A 17,785-nucleotide genomic window follows, 5' to 3' on the forward strand; every position below is an offset into this window, starting at 1 on the left:
AGTTAGGTTTTTTGTTTTTGTTTTTTTTTGTATTTTTCTGATGCTGGAAACGGGAAGAGACAGTCAGACAGACTCCCGCATGCGCCCGACTGGGATCCACCCGGCACGCCCACCAGGGGCGAAGCTCTGCCCACCAGGGGGATGCTCTCCCCCTCTGGGGCGTCGCTCTGCCGAGACCAGAGCCACTCTAGCGCCTGGGGCAGAGGCCAAGGAGCCATCCCCAGCGCCCAGGCCATCTTTGCTCCAATGGAGCCTTGGCTGCGGGATGGGAAGAGAGGGACAGAGAGGAAGGAGGGGGTGGGGGTGGAGAGGCAGATGGGCGCTTCTCCTATGTGCCCTGGCCGGGAATTGAACCCGGGTCCCCCGCATGCCAGGCCAACGCTCTACCGCTGAGCCAACCAGCCAGGGCCCCCACCAGTTAGTCTTGAAGCTGTGATTAACAAGTCTCCAAGTTAGTCTTGACTCTCCTGATGCTCCTCAGAGACTGAATTGACTCCTTCCCCCCCTACCACCTCCCCCCTCCATCCCCCTCCACAACCCCCCACCCACAGTCCCCCCCTCAGCCCCCCTCCCGCCACCCTCCCTGCCAGTGCAGCCCTCCCTCCACCCACACTCAAAACTCTGAGGTCAGGGAAGTCCAAAGAGTTTTGGAAACTCTGCAAGAGCCCCTATGAACATAATTAAGAAGACTTGATTACTTTTAGCACATTTATTTTCTCATTGTCATTGCTCCATTTTGTGACTTCAACTGGGGATCCTGAGAGCCCGTCTGTGTCAAGATCAGTAAAACACTCGCATTTGTCCATTTAAACTGACTTGAGGTATTAGTTAATTATCACTTCCTGACAGCCTGAAGGTCAGACTGTTTCCTTTTGTTTCACATGGCAGTTAATCCCCTCATTAGGGTGGTGGAAAATGAATAATTTAACTTTTGCCATTTTTATATTTCAGATAATGAGCAGAGAGACCTAAGATCCCAGAGGCGCCATGTGAGAAAACAGAGGAGTGTTGATGACTGCTTCCCACGCATGTGAGTGTCCCTCCTCTGGTCTCGTGGTAAGGAAGGCTTGGCTAAGGCTCTTCCCGTAGATTAACCGAACAACATGAAAATGGAAAGAGTTATTGGGCTCATCTTTGCCACTCACCGGCTGTGTGACTTGGGGAAAGGAAGCCAGCCTTATGACATAAAAGGTTTTCTTTTTTGTAAAATGGAAATAATAATAACCAACTTGGAGAATTGTTCGCATGAACTTGACTCACTCTGTGGGGCACTTTGGCCCACTGAGGTAGGGATTCAAGTTAAGTTCTGTTAGGCCCTGGAGGCAAAAACCCAGGTAGCCATACCTCTGGGCCTCAGGGAATTAACATGACTTTATAAAGATTTCTTGGAGGGTGGAGGCAGCAGAGAGACACAGACAGCACTCAGAAGAGCACACCTGATGAGGGAGGGGCCTCTGCCCTTCCTCTGGAAGCCGCTTACCCCACATCTCGCAGTTTTGTTCTATTGCAACTAGTCAGTAGTCAGGGGGCCACCTTTGTACTGTGACTTCTGTGTCACCTGTTTTAAAGGGAACAAAACTTTTTCTGGCCAAAAGTGGACTCAGCCCTATAAGGCAGTCCCAGCCCCCTGAGGGAAGACCTCCAAGTCTAACATGTTCATGCCCTTCACTGTGCTAGCCAGTGGGTTATACACAGTAGGATAGCACCCTGCGAGATGCAGACAGAGGTCAGGAAAGCTCTCCAGAGGGAGGGCGTTTGGGCTGAGTTTTGAAAGACCGATAGCATTCAGATAGCCAGAAAGAAGGTGGAAAGACGTTCCAAATCAGTGAGGAGAATGAGCACAGTGGGAAGGGTCTGGGATGAGCCTAGAACAGGGAATCTTCCTGAGGCTGGGCCACAGACTGTGGGAGCGGTCGTGGTAGCTGGGCTGCTGAGGTAGGGTTGGGTTAAGGCCTTAGATTTTATCTTGCAGTCAGTACACACACTGGAGAGTGGAGACAGTATTTTAGGGGAAGAGTATGCAGTGTTGTGCATGTGGAGTTGGTGGGATAGACTTGATAAGAGGGGCCTAGAGCCTGAAGTAAGGGAGACCCGGGAACATATGGCCACACACATGTTGATTATATGAAAAGGGAGTGGAAACCATTGCTCAGAACTGAATTTTAAAATTTATTTTGTCAATGCTTTACCCAAAACTGTCATTTAGTAAATCCTGACTGAATTTTTGTGGGGAAAATATTTGCCCCTTTAAAAAAGGTTCTAGTGAGAATCAGCTTTAAAACTGCTCCCGAGGCCTGACCTGTGGTGGCGCAGTGGATAAAGCGTCGACCTGGAAACACTGAGGTCGCCGGTTCAAAACCCTGGGCCTGCCTGGTCAAGGCACATATGGGAGTTGATGCTTCCAGCTCCTCCCCCTTCTCTCTCTCTGTCTCTCCTCTCTCTCTGTCTCTCCTCTCTCTCTGTCTCTCCTCTCTCTCTCTGTCTCTCCTCTCTATCTGTCTCTCCCTCTCCTCTCTATAAAAAATGAATAATAAAAAAAAAAAGTAAAAAAACTGCTCCCGAAAGAAAAGATGTCACAGGGGAAAGAGAAGGGAGCATGCGTCATCGGAAGAGTGACAGAGCGCTGGGGTCTCTCGGGACGCCCCCTGAGCTGACACTTACTGCGAAGGGACTGTCCAGGGTGCTTTTATTTTCTCATCAGTATTGGAAAGTACTTTCTATATCTTCCCATAAAGTGTAGAAAAATATACTAATAATGATGCAGTTAGCTAGTTTTACCATATGTACTTGAAAAACTTATATGAAAAGTGGAAAAGCAATTTTGGAAGAGAACTTAAATGTCCTGTCATTCTTTTACAGAAGAAGAAAGAGGACAAAAGTGTGAACAGCCCACCCACAGCCTCCCAGCCGTGTGTGCCAGACCCATTGCTACAAGGTAACTACAAAGCTCTTTCTGCTTTGCCCCAAGAACCCCCAAAGACCACGTTATTGCTGACATAGAAGAGTTGGTGCTTTCCATTTTCTCTTTCTAAAATCAGGAACTGTTTTATTGGACACAGTCCTCACATTTCTCCTTATTGCATCTTCTTTCCTATTTATGGAATTAAATAATTAATGGCGAGGTAATCCTTGTGTTTAAGATAAACTTAAGCCCTGGTTGGGGCGGGGCGACGCATAGAGGGAAGGAAAGTGGGTGCGGTGTGTATGGAAAAGTACTCTGGCCAGCCTGCTCAACTGGGGCTCAAGGTCAGGCGAATTCACAAGGCATCAGCAAACCACTGGCTCTGAAACTCACCTGTGTCTGTGTGGACTGTCATCCCAGGCCTCCGAGCAGAGGCACAGAGCCCCTACCAGGGATTCACAGGGGCCACTTGCTGCATGCCCCCTCTTTATGAGTCTCTTCTCCATTCTCAGAGGGATTCTAAGATGATTCTCGAAGCAATTGTGACATGGGACAGGGTTCTCCATACTCCCAACCAATTCTCCAACACCTGCTGGGCATTTTACAATTCAACAGCTCCTGGAGATAGCATCAGGTCCCACTGTTAATGGCTCAGTCTTGTAAAACAGCCTCCCGCCAGCATTCCAGATGCCAACAGGCCCTGTTGTCACTGGGCTTCCGACCCACTGACTGTAGACTGCAGGTGGCAACTACCCCTCCTTGGGTTTGTTAAATTTGGTAAAGCAGCTCATAGAAATCAGAGTGACATTTTACTTGTCAGATTATTGGTTTATAATAAAAGGATACAACTCAGGGACAGCCAAAGGGAAGTGAGGCAGAGGGCAAAGCACAGGAAGCGGGCAGAGCTTCCATGCCCCCCCCCCCCCGACTCTGCATACTCCACATCTCCGCATGTTCACCTGCATGGCAGCGCTCCACCCCCGCCCTCACCCTGTACTTCCAGACTTGATAGAGGCTTTCTAACATAAGCAGAATAATTATTCAGTTGTTCACTCTATATCCAGGCCCTCTCCCCTCCCCAGAGAATGGAAGGTGGGGCTAAACATTCCAAGATCCGAATCATGAATTGGTCTTTCTAGTGCCCTGCCTCATCCAGGAGCCACCCAGAGTCGCCTCTTTAAAACAGATGCTCCAAGCCTGATCAGGCAGTGGCGCAGTGGATAGAGCATCGAACTGGGATGTAGAGGACCCAGGTTCGAGACCCCAAGGTCTCCAGCTTGAGCGCGGGTTCATCTGGTTTGAGCAAAGCTCACCAGCTTGGACCCAAGGTCGCTGGCTCGAGCAAGGGGTTATTCAATCTGCTGAAGGCCCGCGATCAAGGCACATATGAGAAAGCAATCAATGAACAACTAAAATGTCAAAACGAAAAACTGATGATTGATGCTTCTCCCCTCTCTCTGTTCCTGTCTGTCTGTTCCTATCTATCCCTCTCTCTGACTCTATCTCTGTCTCTGTAATAAAAATAATAAATAAATTAAAAAAGAGGATTTTTAAACAGGTGCTCCTAGTCCCCTTTCCACAGGAATTCACCAGAGTTTTAGGAGCCCTGAGTCAGGGACTGGGGATGAAAGCCAAATATATATTTCTTGTTATAAATCACAGTATCACAGGGCCACCTCCCCTCGACCTTGCAGAAGTTTCCACTTCCTATAGGGCCCCCACCATCAGCTCCCTGGTGTCCACCTGTTCTAGGAAAAGTTTAAAGGAAAAATGACCCCTCCTGTCAGAGCATGCTTCTTTTCTCTCTCCTTCAACCGTCTGGTTTCTCAGGCCCCGCTTGCCGTCCAGGTAGAACTGCACTCCCCCACCGTAAACACACACTCTTCGGCACCCCGGTTCCTCAGCCTCCTCTCCATGGCCCCTTCTCCCCCAGACCTGTGTCTTTCTGTGGGTTGAGAACCTTTGCTGGGAAGGGGGTGCCCCATGAACCCCCTAGGTAACTGCTGCTGACCTCCTCCCACCATCTCAGTGAGCTGCCCCGGCTCAGGCACAGGGAGCACCTGGTCGAGGGGAGCTGCAGGTTTAATGAACAGAAACTCACAGTTGTACTATATTAAAGTGTATACTAGGACAAGAGCATGTGCACTTGAGGTCTTTGGAAGGCCATGAGTGTTAGCAAAGTGAAGTACTCAAGTACAGCAGGTCCTCAATGTCATTTCTCCAGGGTCGTTCTGTTGTAACGTTGATGCAAGGCTGTAGGAACTTACCTCTTTTTATATCAGTGACCCTTTGGCAAAATCGGCTTCATTGTGCATTGTTTCACTGCAGTTGCAAGGATTTGTCAATGATGTTACAGGAGGGCTCACTGTAGTGTGTTTTCATTAAGATGTTGTTCCACTAAACACAGCCCAAAGAGGGCATCTATCTGGATGTCTGGCTTTATGATATTTCCAATTCAAAATTGAGTCAAAAAGATAGAGTGATAGGTAGTAAGTTTCTTAAGTTTAGAGCTGTCCTTCACATATTATAAATGTCAATTTTTTTCTATAAACTTTTAAATTTTCAGAATTAGCTAGAACTTTGAAACTTTTTCTTGCATTCATCTCAGTTCCTTTTTCTTTCTGTCAATCTTTCTTAACTTATTCTTTAACTTTGAAATCAGCTGGTACTGACTTATACAGGGTTATGCAAAAGTAGGTTTGAAGTTGTTATACAATAACTAATACAATAATTAATAAATAATACGAGAATAAACTGTTTCACACACTGACAACTGTAAACTTACTTCTGCCCACCCCTGTATTGAATCTAGGAACGAGGCTGAGTTGATTTTTCATTTAATCACTCACAAAATGTTTGGATGCAAATTATATGCCAAGAATGTTCTAGATGCTGAGGAAATCTTGGTGAATAAAAACACTTGTAGTCCCTGCCCTCATGGAGTTTACATTCCAGTTAAACAGACAAGCAATAATGAAATGATCATACATAAGTATATATAATAATTAAAATAGTGATAAATGGGATAGAGGAACAATAAAACAATCTCCAATGGTTACAGTGTTATCAACTGGAATTCTTTCAGTGGAAACCTATTTAAATTTTTTAAAAATTTTATGATGAAAATTAAAATAAAAGTATATTTTAGAAACGCCTATTTATTATGTAGACTCGTCGTGGCTATTTTTCATTTTCTGCCAGGCACTTCTTCCTTTTTCTTATTGTTAACAAAGCCCCTTCCAGTTACCAGAGATGCTCACCTGAATTAAAAAGAGGACAGTCTGAATCCTTCTCCAGGATTTTTCTAAGTGCTCCTAGGAGCTCCGAGGAAGGTTTCCTTCTTCTTGGTCATGAAGTGGAGGGATGTGACTCCGGGCTACTGCTGTCCACACCCTTCCCTCTCTCCCCTCAAACTACCCTCTAGTAGCTCTGGTTCGGATATAGGACACTTGAAACTATTTCCAGCTCAAATGAATTTGATTTCGTTTCTGTCAGATGAGCCCGCATTAATACAGAAAACAAGTACTTAATGTTGTGAATATTACATGTGGCCGGGCTACAGGGGTGTATCTTCAAATGAATCCCTTGAAGTTCTGATTTTCTTGCTTAATCTCCTCAAAACAAAATTTCCTTAAACCACGTACTCTAATTCTTTGTTTTGAGTCAGTGGGAGGAGGAGGGTGATGTCAGCCTTGATATTCTTCATTACTGATTCATATCCATGAAAGATTCCCAGAGTTCGGACTGGTGAATGCCTGTGCCCGATGTCATAAGGCAAAGGAGTCTCCATGCTGCGTCTGTCAGTGGAAGGGACTAAGGATATTTTCACATGTTAATATTTTCCATTTGCATATCCTTTTTGGTTAACATTACTTGACTTGTACAATGAAATGAAATCATCTTTAGAATCAGTTCTATTACTTCATTTCAGTTTCCTTCTCTTCTTTAAATTTTATGCCTCTGATTACTCTATTTAATTTTAGAAGTGTTTACCATCTCAGGGCTCACACAGACTGTCTTCCTTTGGCAGATTCTGATTACAGGTAGAATTCTTTCAAATTTGGTTTAATCATGATTCAGATGTTGAAATGAAAACTAAAATACACTTCCCAGCATGCCTTTGATCTCAATTTAAATCAGTCAAGTTCAAATAAAAATTGCCTATGTGATAATACTTTACTTTTGCACTTTCCAAAGAACAGAATTAGAGGCAAAATACTGTAAAAAGAAGTTTCAGAATTAATAATAAATAAATGAGGTTTCAGGAAGTTTAGAGTATTCATTTGGGATTTTAAAATCTTTGTTTGCAATTTTTTACCATTATCTGTGGCACTTTCAGCAAGTCATTTCCTTTTTCTCTCTCTAAATGAGAATGAAGAGAGGAGGGTTAAGCTATATAAGAGATTCTCAACCTTGGCTGCACATTAAAACTACCTAAAAAATTAAAAAAGAAAACACAGTGCCCACACAGGCTGGGTAGATCAGGCTCTCTAGGACGGCAATGGGATGTGTGCTTCAGCATTTTTTAGAGCTGCAGATGACTTGATATGCAACTAAGAATGGCAACCACAAGCCTGGGGATCTCTAATATTCCTGTAGCGAGCATCATTATGACTCTAAAACATATTGAGATTTGGGCAGTGTATCAAACCCTTCAGTGATTTTTAATCTAGTGAAATGGAGATTCAACTTTATTTTTCCACTTAAGGCCAAAATAGATGGCTTGTTAGATGTTTGTTAGTGGCGGAGGTCACTCATGAGTCCTCTTGCTTTTCCCATTCCTCCTATGCTGTTCATGTCTCTAAATGAAACATTACTGTGGGCTTCTGCTGAAATGAAAAGTAAATGAACATACACTCATGTTTATAGCAGCGTGATTCACAAGAGCTATAACATAGAAGCAACCCAGGTGTCCACCAACAGATGAATGGATAAGCAAAATGTGCGGTTTATATACAATGAAATATTATTCAACCTTAAAAAGGAAGACATTCCAACATATACTACCACATGGATTAACCTTGAAGATGTTATATGTGCAGTCACAAAAAATCAAGCACTGTGTGATTTCCTGTATATGAGGTACTTAGAGTAGTCAAAATCATAGAGACCAAAAGTAGAATTGTGGTTGCCAGGGATTTGTGGCAGGGGGCCTGGGGTAAAGAGTTATTGTTTAATGAGTAAAGAGTTTCAGTTTTACAAGATGAAAAGAGTTCTGTGGATGAAGGTTAGGGATGGTTGCACAATTATATATATATATGTTACAATAATATAATATCATAGTAATTAAATATATAGAAATATAGAAAAATATAGAAGATATATAGAAATAAGTTAGGATATAATATTAAAAGCCATTAAGGTAAGTAAATAAGGATACGTATGCCCTCTGGGTGGGAACTAATCTAGTATATACAGATATGATAGGCAGACTAAGCCTTTCACACAGGGCCCCGTTAGTGTGTGTGTGTGCAGTTATATAAATATAAATAAAAAGTGGTTTGATGTGACAACTCTGTAGATTAACATAAAAAGGGCTCCCTGTGAGAACTCCCCAAAAAAGTGGTTTGATGTGATAATCTCGTAGATTAATACCTGTTAGAAGGCATATGCCAGAAAAAGATACTAAAGCCGAGGGGTCCCACTGCCCGGTAGTCGCCCAGATTCCAACACTGAATGTGGAGCTGCTCTGAACAAGGACAGCCAGGGGGAGCATGCTGAAGGGGCCCCCTTAAGCTGTACCCAGGCACGCCGTAAGGATTTGTGAGTAATAAACTGCCTGTGTGATTCTTGTAACTAACTTGTGTGTCGGTTGTGTCTTTCCTCCAGTGGCAATTGGTCTGGGTACCAATAACTAGAATCCTCAAACCCACCTCAAGAGCAGTCTCAAAGAGGCTGCCAGCCCTGCTGTTAAGCAGGAGTGTCCCACTGCACAGGGAAATCGAATCAAAGATGACTGATTGATGTAGAGCTCAAGCTCTACTGGAACAATATATTTAATACCTCTCAACTGTACACTTAAAAATGGTTAGGATGGAAAGCCCACAAATATCTGAGTATTTTCTCAAGACTATATGTTTTTCCATATTAAATAAATAAATAAATAAGTGATAAGCTTGACCAGTGGTGGTGTAGTGGATAGCACATTGACCTAGGATGCTAAGGTCCCAGGTTTGAAACCCCAAGGTCACTGGCTTGAGTTCAAGCTCACCAGTTTGAGTGTGGGGTTACCAGCTTGAGCATGGGATCATTGACATGATCCTATGGTCTCTGGCTTGAATCCAAAGGTTGTTGGCTTGAAGCCCAAGGTCGCTGGTTTGAGCAAACGGTCACTGGCTCAGCCTGAGCTCCTGAATCAAAACATGTAATGAACAACTAAAGTGCTGCAACTACAAGTTGATGTTTTTATCTCTCTCTCTTCCTGTCTCTCTCTCTCTCTTGCTTAAAAAAAGAAGGGGCGAGATAAAATGATAAATTTTATTTATGTTTATTTTACAAACTAAAAAGAAAATTTCATTTTAAGTAGATGAACAAAGGAGGATAAATAAATGGTCAGTTAGTCATATAAATCACTAATCTAGAGGACAACCAACATCACTTCTTCTGTCCCCACTTTGAAATTAAAAACAAAAACATTGGGTTTAGAGTGTATTGCTGTATAGTACTGTCCTGCCAGGTTTACATAGAGACATCAAGTCCAATGAATTTTTAAGGAGTTTTATTAAAAGGAGGAGATTTATTAATAAGCTGGCTGCACATGACAAACAAGGAGTATATCTGACCCAAATCATGCACACTGACTATAGCCCTGAAACAGGTTATATACCTTTGATCACACACAGGTTGACGGGGAAAGGAGGAGAAGAGGATGATGACACAATCATTAGCAAGCTTATAACATTTGTCTATAAGATTTATAAGAAATATTCCTACATATTAAAACTTATAAGGTAACACAATAGCAAAAAATGTTGTTTTACATATTAAATGACATTCCTAAATCTTTCAGTGTTCATCTGCCATCCCTTTGTCTAGACCAGTGGTAGTCAACCTGGTACCTACCGCCCACTAGAAGGCGTTCCAGCTTTCATGGTGGGCGGTAGCAGAGCAACCAAAGTATAAATAAAAAGATAGATTTAACTATAGTAAGTTGTTTTATAAAGATTTATTCTGCCAAATTCAGCGAACATCCGACATAAAGTACTTGCTATGTAATTATTATTATATGCTTTAACTTGCTGATACTCTGCTCTATAAATTTTATAAAGTAAAGTTACTTCCCTACTTTATAAATCACCATTACTGTGGAACCGGTGGACGGTTAGAAAATTTTACTACTAACAGAGATACAAAAGTGGGCGGTAGGTATAAAAAGGTTGACTCCCCCTGGTCTAGAGGTGTATACATCAACTAAACACCTTCAGGATGGGAGGGGGAGCCTACATGGCCAGGGGATAGCATTTGTGAATGGCCCATTAAAGAAAGAAAGAAAGAAAGGAGAGGAAAGGGGCCTGCTTAATCTTTCTTCCCTTCCCCTGCACCTGGCTAGGTGTTTATCCTCCTCCTCACAGGTGCGGGGATGGGGGGAGGGGGGAGGGGGGGAAGGAATCCAAGTTTCCTCTCTACTTCCACTCAAAATTCAGCACAAAATCTCTCTATTTACAACACAATGATGTCGTCCATCCTGAGCTGGTGCAAATCACACACAAGTATAAAAATTATATTTACAAAATCTGTCTGTATGCTTAGCCCAAATTATAAAATGCCCTTTAAGCTTCCTAGTAAAAGGGGGTTTCCTACACAGTATGGAAACTGTTTCCTGCAAGCCAGGAAACCTTCACATTCCTCTCCCCGCACTCTCTACAGAAAAGAGAGGACAAGAAACCCGACTCTTCCTGCTAAAATATTAATTTTTGCAATTCTTTGGTACCTTATCACAGTATAATGTGAGTTTTGCAGACATGGTTGTTAATGAAGAGGAAAGTACAGATGTTAAAATAAGACCTACTTCAAAAAAAAATTTATGTAATCAATAGTCATTCAGTCAACCAATTAGTTTGACTTACAGGTATATTTCACCCAGGGAGTGAGTGTTCAATAACAATTTGTGGTGGGCAAGGACAATGGGTTTAGCACAGGGGCCAGCCCAAAATAACTAACAAAATATGATATCTCTGCTGCGCAAGGAACTTAGACTATTACTGGGAAGCCCTGGCTGCATAGCTCAGTTGATTAGAGCATCATCCCGAAGCACAGAGGTTGCTGGTTCCGTCTCGGTCAGAGTACATACAGGAAAAAACTGATGTTCCTGTCTCTCTCCCTCCTTTCTTCTCTCTCTAAAATCAATAAATAAACATTTAAAAAAATATATTACTGTGAGGACAAAACTTTTAAGACCCACAAAGGAATATTCCGTGACACCCTTCCTTATTTCATGATAGAGACCATAGATGCAGAAGAAGCAGTCTTACCTTGAACTTCAAGTGAGAAATGTTTCAGAAGCCTTCTGAGGAACCATTTTGCAGCATGATCAGTGATAGGGGCTGAGGCTCCAGAAGAAGCTGCTTTGATCACCGAAACATGAGCTTAGGCTTCAGATCAAACTACTGTTATCTTTCAGGTTATTATTGATTAGGCCCTCCTTCCCTGCTAAGTCAGTTACCAACCGACACTTAGCAGAGCTCGGTCCAGCGTGAAGCTTGATGTCGCAGGCTACAGATGCAGGGAAACGTGAGGTTAGAGCACCAAAGGCTGGAGCTCTTCAGTTCAAAAGCAGCATGAAAGAATGTGTGCTGTTCTTTGAAGTTTGACTTATATAAGTTCACATTTCAAAGAGAAATATATTTCTCCTCCCACTGAATTCAGTTACTTTGGAAGCAGTCTCTTTTTTTAAAAAAATTAATTTTCTGTAAATATGAAAAGTATAGTTAACACTCAGGATATCTTAATAATATAAGCCCAGGGACACTGGGAACCTCAGATTTTAAGTCATAAGGACACAGAGATGAAAACCCAGGCCCGGAAGAGCTCACGCTGTAGGGACAACCAACGCCCTAAGAGAAAGAGGAAGACCACTTTCACCTCGCTTCAAGATGCATCTGCTCTCATTTTACCAAAGGAGGAGGAGCTCCATGGTTTTTGCTGACCCTCAGAAGAAATAAATGCTCATTAGATTTTTAGGTATATGTTTATTATGTATACTTTTAAATTTTGGTAAAATATACATAACGTGAAGTTTACCATCTTAACCATTTTGAGGTGTACAGTGTTAGTGGCATTAACACTCACATTATTGTGCGACTACCATCCCCACCATCCGCCCACAGAATTCTTTTCATCTTGCAAAATGCAAACTGTGCCCATGAAACATTAACTCCCCATCCCTCCTTCCCTAGCCTCTGACAACCACCATTCTACATTCTGTCTCTATGAATTTGATTGTTCTAGAGACTTCATATAAGTGGAATGACCCGGTATTTGTCCTTTTGTGGTTGACCTCTTTTGCTCAGCATAAAATCCTCAAGGTAAAATTGTTTATTTAAAAAGAGAGAGAGAGCGCTAATACTTTCAAGTGGCTCATAAACAACCAATTGTGTTCTACCTGAGGTGTCCCAGTTTATTTACAGATCTTATTAGAAAGTCATTTATCTGAGTGTTAAAGGAGCTGATAAGAAGTCATTTTGCACATACTTGAGGGAAATGTGCATCATTTATGAATCGTCTGGACACATCCAAGGCTCCATAGCTCAAAAGCACCAGCAGCGCTCCCAGTAACTGCATGTAGAGGTTGTGACGCCCTTCCACAAGAGGGAGAGCAGGCAGCCACCTGACTCAGCTGCCACGCCAGCCCCCCAGCCCGCACAGCTCTGCACTTGATTACGGGTGTGTGTCACCATCTGGTATGTGGGTTTAGCAGGAAGAATGAGAGATTCGAGCTCTTCATGTCACATGTTGCTGTTATTTTATTTAACACTTATTATATGGCCAACACTGCACCAAGCACAGCATAAACCGAGAATTCTTCAATACAGGCTCCATTATTCAAGAGACACTTCTGCCACACTTGCTTCGGGGGTTAAGTCCTCCAAAATATAGCCTCATTTCCTAAGGCTTTTCAAATACAGAGTCTTGATTATTTAAAAGTTGTGCTATGAAAAATGGTTTTAAGTACATGCTATTTTAATAAGAGTCTCTAGGCAAATTTCACTATACATTATTAGGTTTGTGTCTTGAGGAAAATGTATTCCTTCATCGTCCATGATGTTAGTGCAGGAAATGAGGTGACCGTTTCCACTCACTAGATCCTTTACTGTTACTTTTTGACAAAACAGAGATTTCAGCTAAAGGGTTGTTTGTGATTTTTTATCAAAATCTATGTATTGAAATTTAGCAAATACAAATATGTTTTCTTCATAAGAAAGCCACCTCCAAGGTACATTATTTTTACCATAATGCCTTCCAATGTTGTAATCCTTTAATAAAAGTTTGTAAAGTCACATTATTTATAAATTTTCATAACAGACATAATGCTTGTCTTTCTTATGCCCTTTAAGAATCCCTAATTCTCCCCTGGACTTCAGGGAGTATTGAGATACTCAAGTGCTTCTTCTTCAACTAGGAGACTAAAGTTCCATTTCTACAGTAAAGAGTCTTAATATTAAGCAGTGAATTTTCTTGGTTGTACAAGAGATAGACTTTGATCTGCCCCTGGCACATCCTACCTTGCTGGGTGCAAAACCAAATAAAAATTTCTTTCTTTCCCTTCCTTCTTTTTTTAAAAAATATTTAAAAATTATAGTTGACATGCCATATTATATTAGTTTCAGGTGTTCAACGTAGTGATTAGACATGTATTTTATGCAGTGATTGCTATGAGAAGTCTAATAAACATCTGACATCATACATAGTTATTACAATATTATTGACGTGTGTTTTTTTTAATGAGCTAGAGAGAAAGAGAGTGATAAAAAGAGAGAGATAAGAAGCAGCAACTCGTAGTTGTGGCACTTGAGTTGTTCATTGATGGCTTTTAATATGTGCCTTGATGGGGGTGCTCAAGCCGAGCCAGTGACCCCTTACTAAAGCCAGTGACCCTGGAGATCAAGCCAGCAACCATGGGATCATGTGATTCCATGCTCAAGCTGGTGACCCTGCGCTCAAGCTGTTGAGCCTGCACTCAAGCTGGATGAGCCCATGCTCAAGCTGGAGACCTTGGGGTTTCGAACCTGGACCTTAGCGTCCCAGGTCAGCACTCTATCCACTGCACCACCACCAGTCAGGCTTGACTGTACTGAATGTATTTCTTATCATGTACTTTACATCCCTGTAACTTGTTCTATTTTATTTTGAAGATTTCATTTATTGATATTTACAGAGGCAGGAGGTGGTACACCAAGAAGTATCAACTCATAGTTGCTTCACTTTAGTTGTTCATAACTTGGCTTGTCCTAGGTGCCTTGACCAGGCAAGCCCAGGGTTCTGGACCTGCAACCTTAGTGTTCCAGGTCCATACTCTATCAACTGCACCAACACAGGCAAGGCTGTGACTTATTTTATAACTGATACTTTGTACTTCTTAATTCCTTTCACCTATTTTGCCCCTCCCCTCTGGCAACCATCAGTTTGTTCTCTATATCTATGAGTTTGTTTCTGTTTTGTTTTCTAAATTCCACATGTGAAGTTATATAGTATTTGTCTTTTTCTGTGCTTCATATTTCATTTAGCATAAAACCCTCTAGGTCTATCTAAGTTGTCTCAAATGGTAAGATTTCACTCCTTTATGTGGCTAAATAATATTCGTGTGTGTGTGTGTGTGTGTGTGTGTGTGTGTACTGCATCTTCTTTATTCATTTCTCAATGGATACTTAGGTTGCTTCCATATATTATCTATTATAAATAATGCTGCAATGAACATGGCACATATATCTTTTCAAATTATTGTTTTCAATTTCTTCAGATGAATATCAAGAAGTGTGTGTGTTTGCATGTGTGTGTATGTGTGTATAACCTTTATTTATTGTAGTTACACATCATCTTATTAATTTTGTCTTTTAACTGTCATAGTAGCTTTATAATTGATTAGTTGGTTGACCCACTATTTTTAGTAAATGTTTGCCTTTACCATTGAGGTTTTTTTCTTTCTTTTATTTTCTTATTTTTAGTTTTAGCTTTTTCTTTTCTGCTTAAAAAAGACCCTTCAACATTTCTTGTAGTGTTGTTTGGTGGTAATAAATTACTTCAGCTTTTGCTGGTCTGGGAAATTCTTTATCTGTCTTAAAATTCTGAATGATAACTTTGTTGAGTACTCTTGATTATAGGTTTCCTTCCATCACTTTGAATAGATCCGGTTGTTCCCTCTGGCTGCTAAATCAGCAGGTAGTCTTATGGGGGATCACTTGTACATACTAGATACTTTTCTCTTGCTGCCTTTAAGATTCTCTCTTTGTCTTTAACCTTTGGCATTTTAATTATGATATGTCTTGTTGTGGGCTTTTTTGGGTTCAGCTTGTTTGGGCCTCCCTGTGCTTTCTGGATTGAACATTTGTTTACTAACCAGGATAGGGAAGTTTTTAACCCATTATTTTTTCAAGTAGGTTTTCTGTCCCTTTCTCTCTCTCTTCTTCTGAGACACTTATGATGCAAATGTTGGTATGCTTGATTGTCCCAAGGATTCCTTAAACTATTTTCATTTTAATTCTTATCTTTTTGCTGTTCCAATTAGGTAATTCTCACTATTTTATCTTCTGGATTGATGACCCATTCTTCTACAATCTACATCATCTAATTATTGTTAATTCTCTCTAGTATTTCTCATTTCAGTTATTGTATTTTTTAGTTCTGATTGCTTATTTTTTTATATTTTCTCTATCTGTTGAATTTCTCACTGAGTTTATCTACTCTTGAGTTTGTTAAGCATTTTTATAACCATTCTTTAAAACTTTTTAAACTGTTCATCTGTTTTGTTTAGTTCTTTCTCTGGGTTTTGTCTTATTCTTTTGTTAGGAACATATTCCTTTGTCTTCTTATTTGGCTATTTCTATGTGTTATGTAGATCTACTACATCTTCCAGTCTTTTTTATTATTATTATTAATTTTAATTTATTGTGTTTTACATGGATTCAAGTATCCCACTGAATATATACATCTTCCAGTCTTGAAGAAGTAACCTGATAAAGAAGTTTTCCTGAGGAGTTTAGTGGCACAATCCCCCCTGGTCACAAGAACCAGGTGCTCCAGGGATGTCCCCGTGTGGGTTATGTGTGCCATCCTGTTATAGTTGGGCTTCAGTGGCTGCAGTTGTGCTGGTATGTGGGGTTCACCCTAAGGTGACTGGCTGTGAAGGCCATCCAAAGCTATTGTGGTTAATCTGGTGCCCAACGATGACCCCACAAAGTGGGAATTGCTTTGAAGGGGCTCCAGTGCCAGCCCCCGCTGCCTGTTGGATGTGTCAGTTATGGAGCCACTTGGGTGGGGCTCTGGTGCTGACCTAGGCTGGCCACTGTTAGTGCTGGACTTGGGGCTGCTTGGTAGTTGCTATGATATAACCTGAGGCCAGTGCTGCTTATGCGGAGGGTCTGGAGCATACCTGAGGAAGACTCTAGCTGGCCTAACAGGTTGGGCAGGGCAGGGCAGGAGCTTGGGAATGCTGGGGTGGGGTGAACAGTGTTCACGAGGTTAATGGAGAATGACAGATTTGGCACCTGCCTGCTCCAGGTCAGCCAAGTGGAAGGAGAGCACCGCTAATGAAACAAAGGAACAATGGCACCTGCCAGCACTTCCCTCCCCAGAGAGAGTTCCCACCCATCCCTGCCCCTCTAGCCCTCCCCCTAATATTAGTCAATTTAATTCCTCCCAGTGGGCCCAGGTATTTCTTGAACTGCTGCCTCTGCGCTGGAGCTTGGAGCAAGTGAGTTTGTGCATGAGCCCTTTAAGAGCAGAATCTTGGTCTCCCAAAGGCCTTTGTCTCTTTCGGACATGATCTCTGTTGATTTTCAAAGCCAGAAGTTATAGAGACTCCTTTTTCTAACACAGGTGCCCTGTGCTGGGTGTGGGGGAGGCTGGTGTGGGGCTGGGACTCCTCATTCCTCAGGGGGACCTCCGAAGCTGTGTTATTTCTCCCATTTGTGAATTGCTATGCCTGACCAGATCATGTCTCTGCCCCTCCTACCCTCAACATAGCTTTTTTGTATATTGCTCTATATATAGGAGTTCTGTTCAGCTAGGTTTTAGGTGGTTCTCAGCGGTGGTTTTTCTATATTTAGTTGAGATTTTGATGTGTTTGTGGGAGGAGGTGAGTTCCAGATCTACTTGTTCCACCATCTTGACCTTGCATCTCAAGATTTTCCCTTTCTCTTAACTAATATTCCCCCACTCTTGGTAAGTTTGTCTTTATAGTTTATTACCAAAAGCTGGCTAATAGAACTAGCTTTATTTAATATCACACGCAGTCTCTTCCCAATTAAAAAGGATGTCTTATTCATCCCATAAGTGAATGCTGGGTGCCAACTTAGGTCTCTAGAATGTACTAAGATGGATCAGATGGAGTCCTCATACTAAGTGAGTAGGGAAAGGGTTTATATTTCATTACTATTACACAAGTCAGGGTGTTTGTGTTGTAAGAGCAGGCTGTGAGGATTCAAGATGGGCAGATCTCTGAACTTAGAATTCATAGATGAGTAATAGAAATAACGAACTCTTCTTGAACATTTACTATGTATCAGGCATTATGTTGGGCAGCTTACGTATGTTATCTAGTTCAATCCTCATAACCATTAAGCATTTTTACCCCCCATTTAGAAATGAGGACATAGAAGCTTGTTCAGGTGTGATTGCTCAGTGTTTATGCTTTTTACTCCACTATTTCCTGCTAGTCACACTTCCTGC

The 17,785-nt window shown here is 41.8% G+C and overlaps 1 protein-coding gene across 3 annotated transcripts in view; it reads left to right on the forward strand.

The window, feature by feature from the left end:
• Nucleotides 1-17,785, forward strand: part of PCED1B (PC-esterase domain containing 1B) — a 155,198-nt gene that overhangs the window by 21,259 nt on the left and 116,154 nt on the right. For all 3 annotated transcript variants that reach the window (XR_010749256.1, XM_066369036.1, XM_066369037.1), the window contains exons 2-3: nt 960-1,030; nt 2,860-2,935. The gene's annotated coding sequence lies outside the window, so the exon portion shown is untranslated. The remainder of the gene's footprint in view (nt 1-959; nt 1,031-2,859; nt 2,936-17,785) is intronic.

The sequence above is a fragment of the Saccopteryx leptura genome, chromosome 2 (genome assembly GCF_036850995.1).
Source record: "Saccopteryx leptura isolate mSacLep1 chromosome 2, mSacLep1_pri_phased_curated, whole genome shotgun sequence".
Classification (NCBI taxonomy): Eukaryota; Metazoa; Chordata; class Mammalia; order Chiroptera; family Emballonuridae; genus Saccopteryx; species Saccopteryx leptura.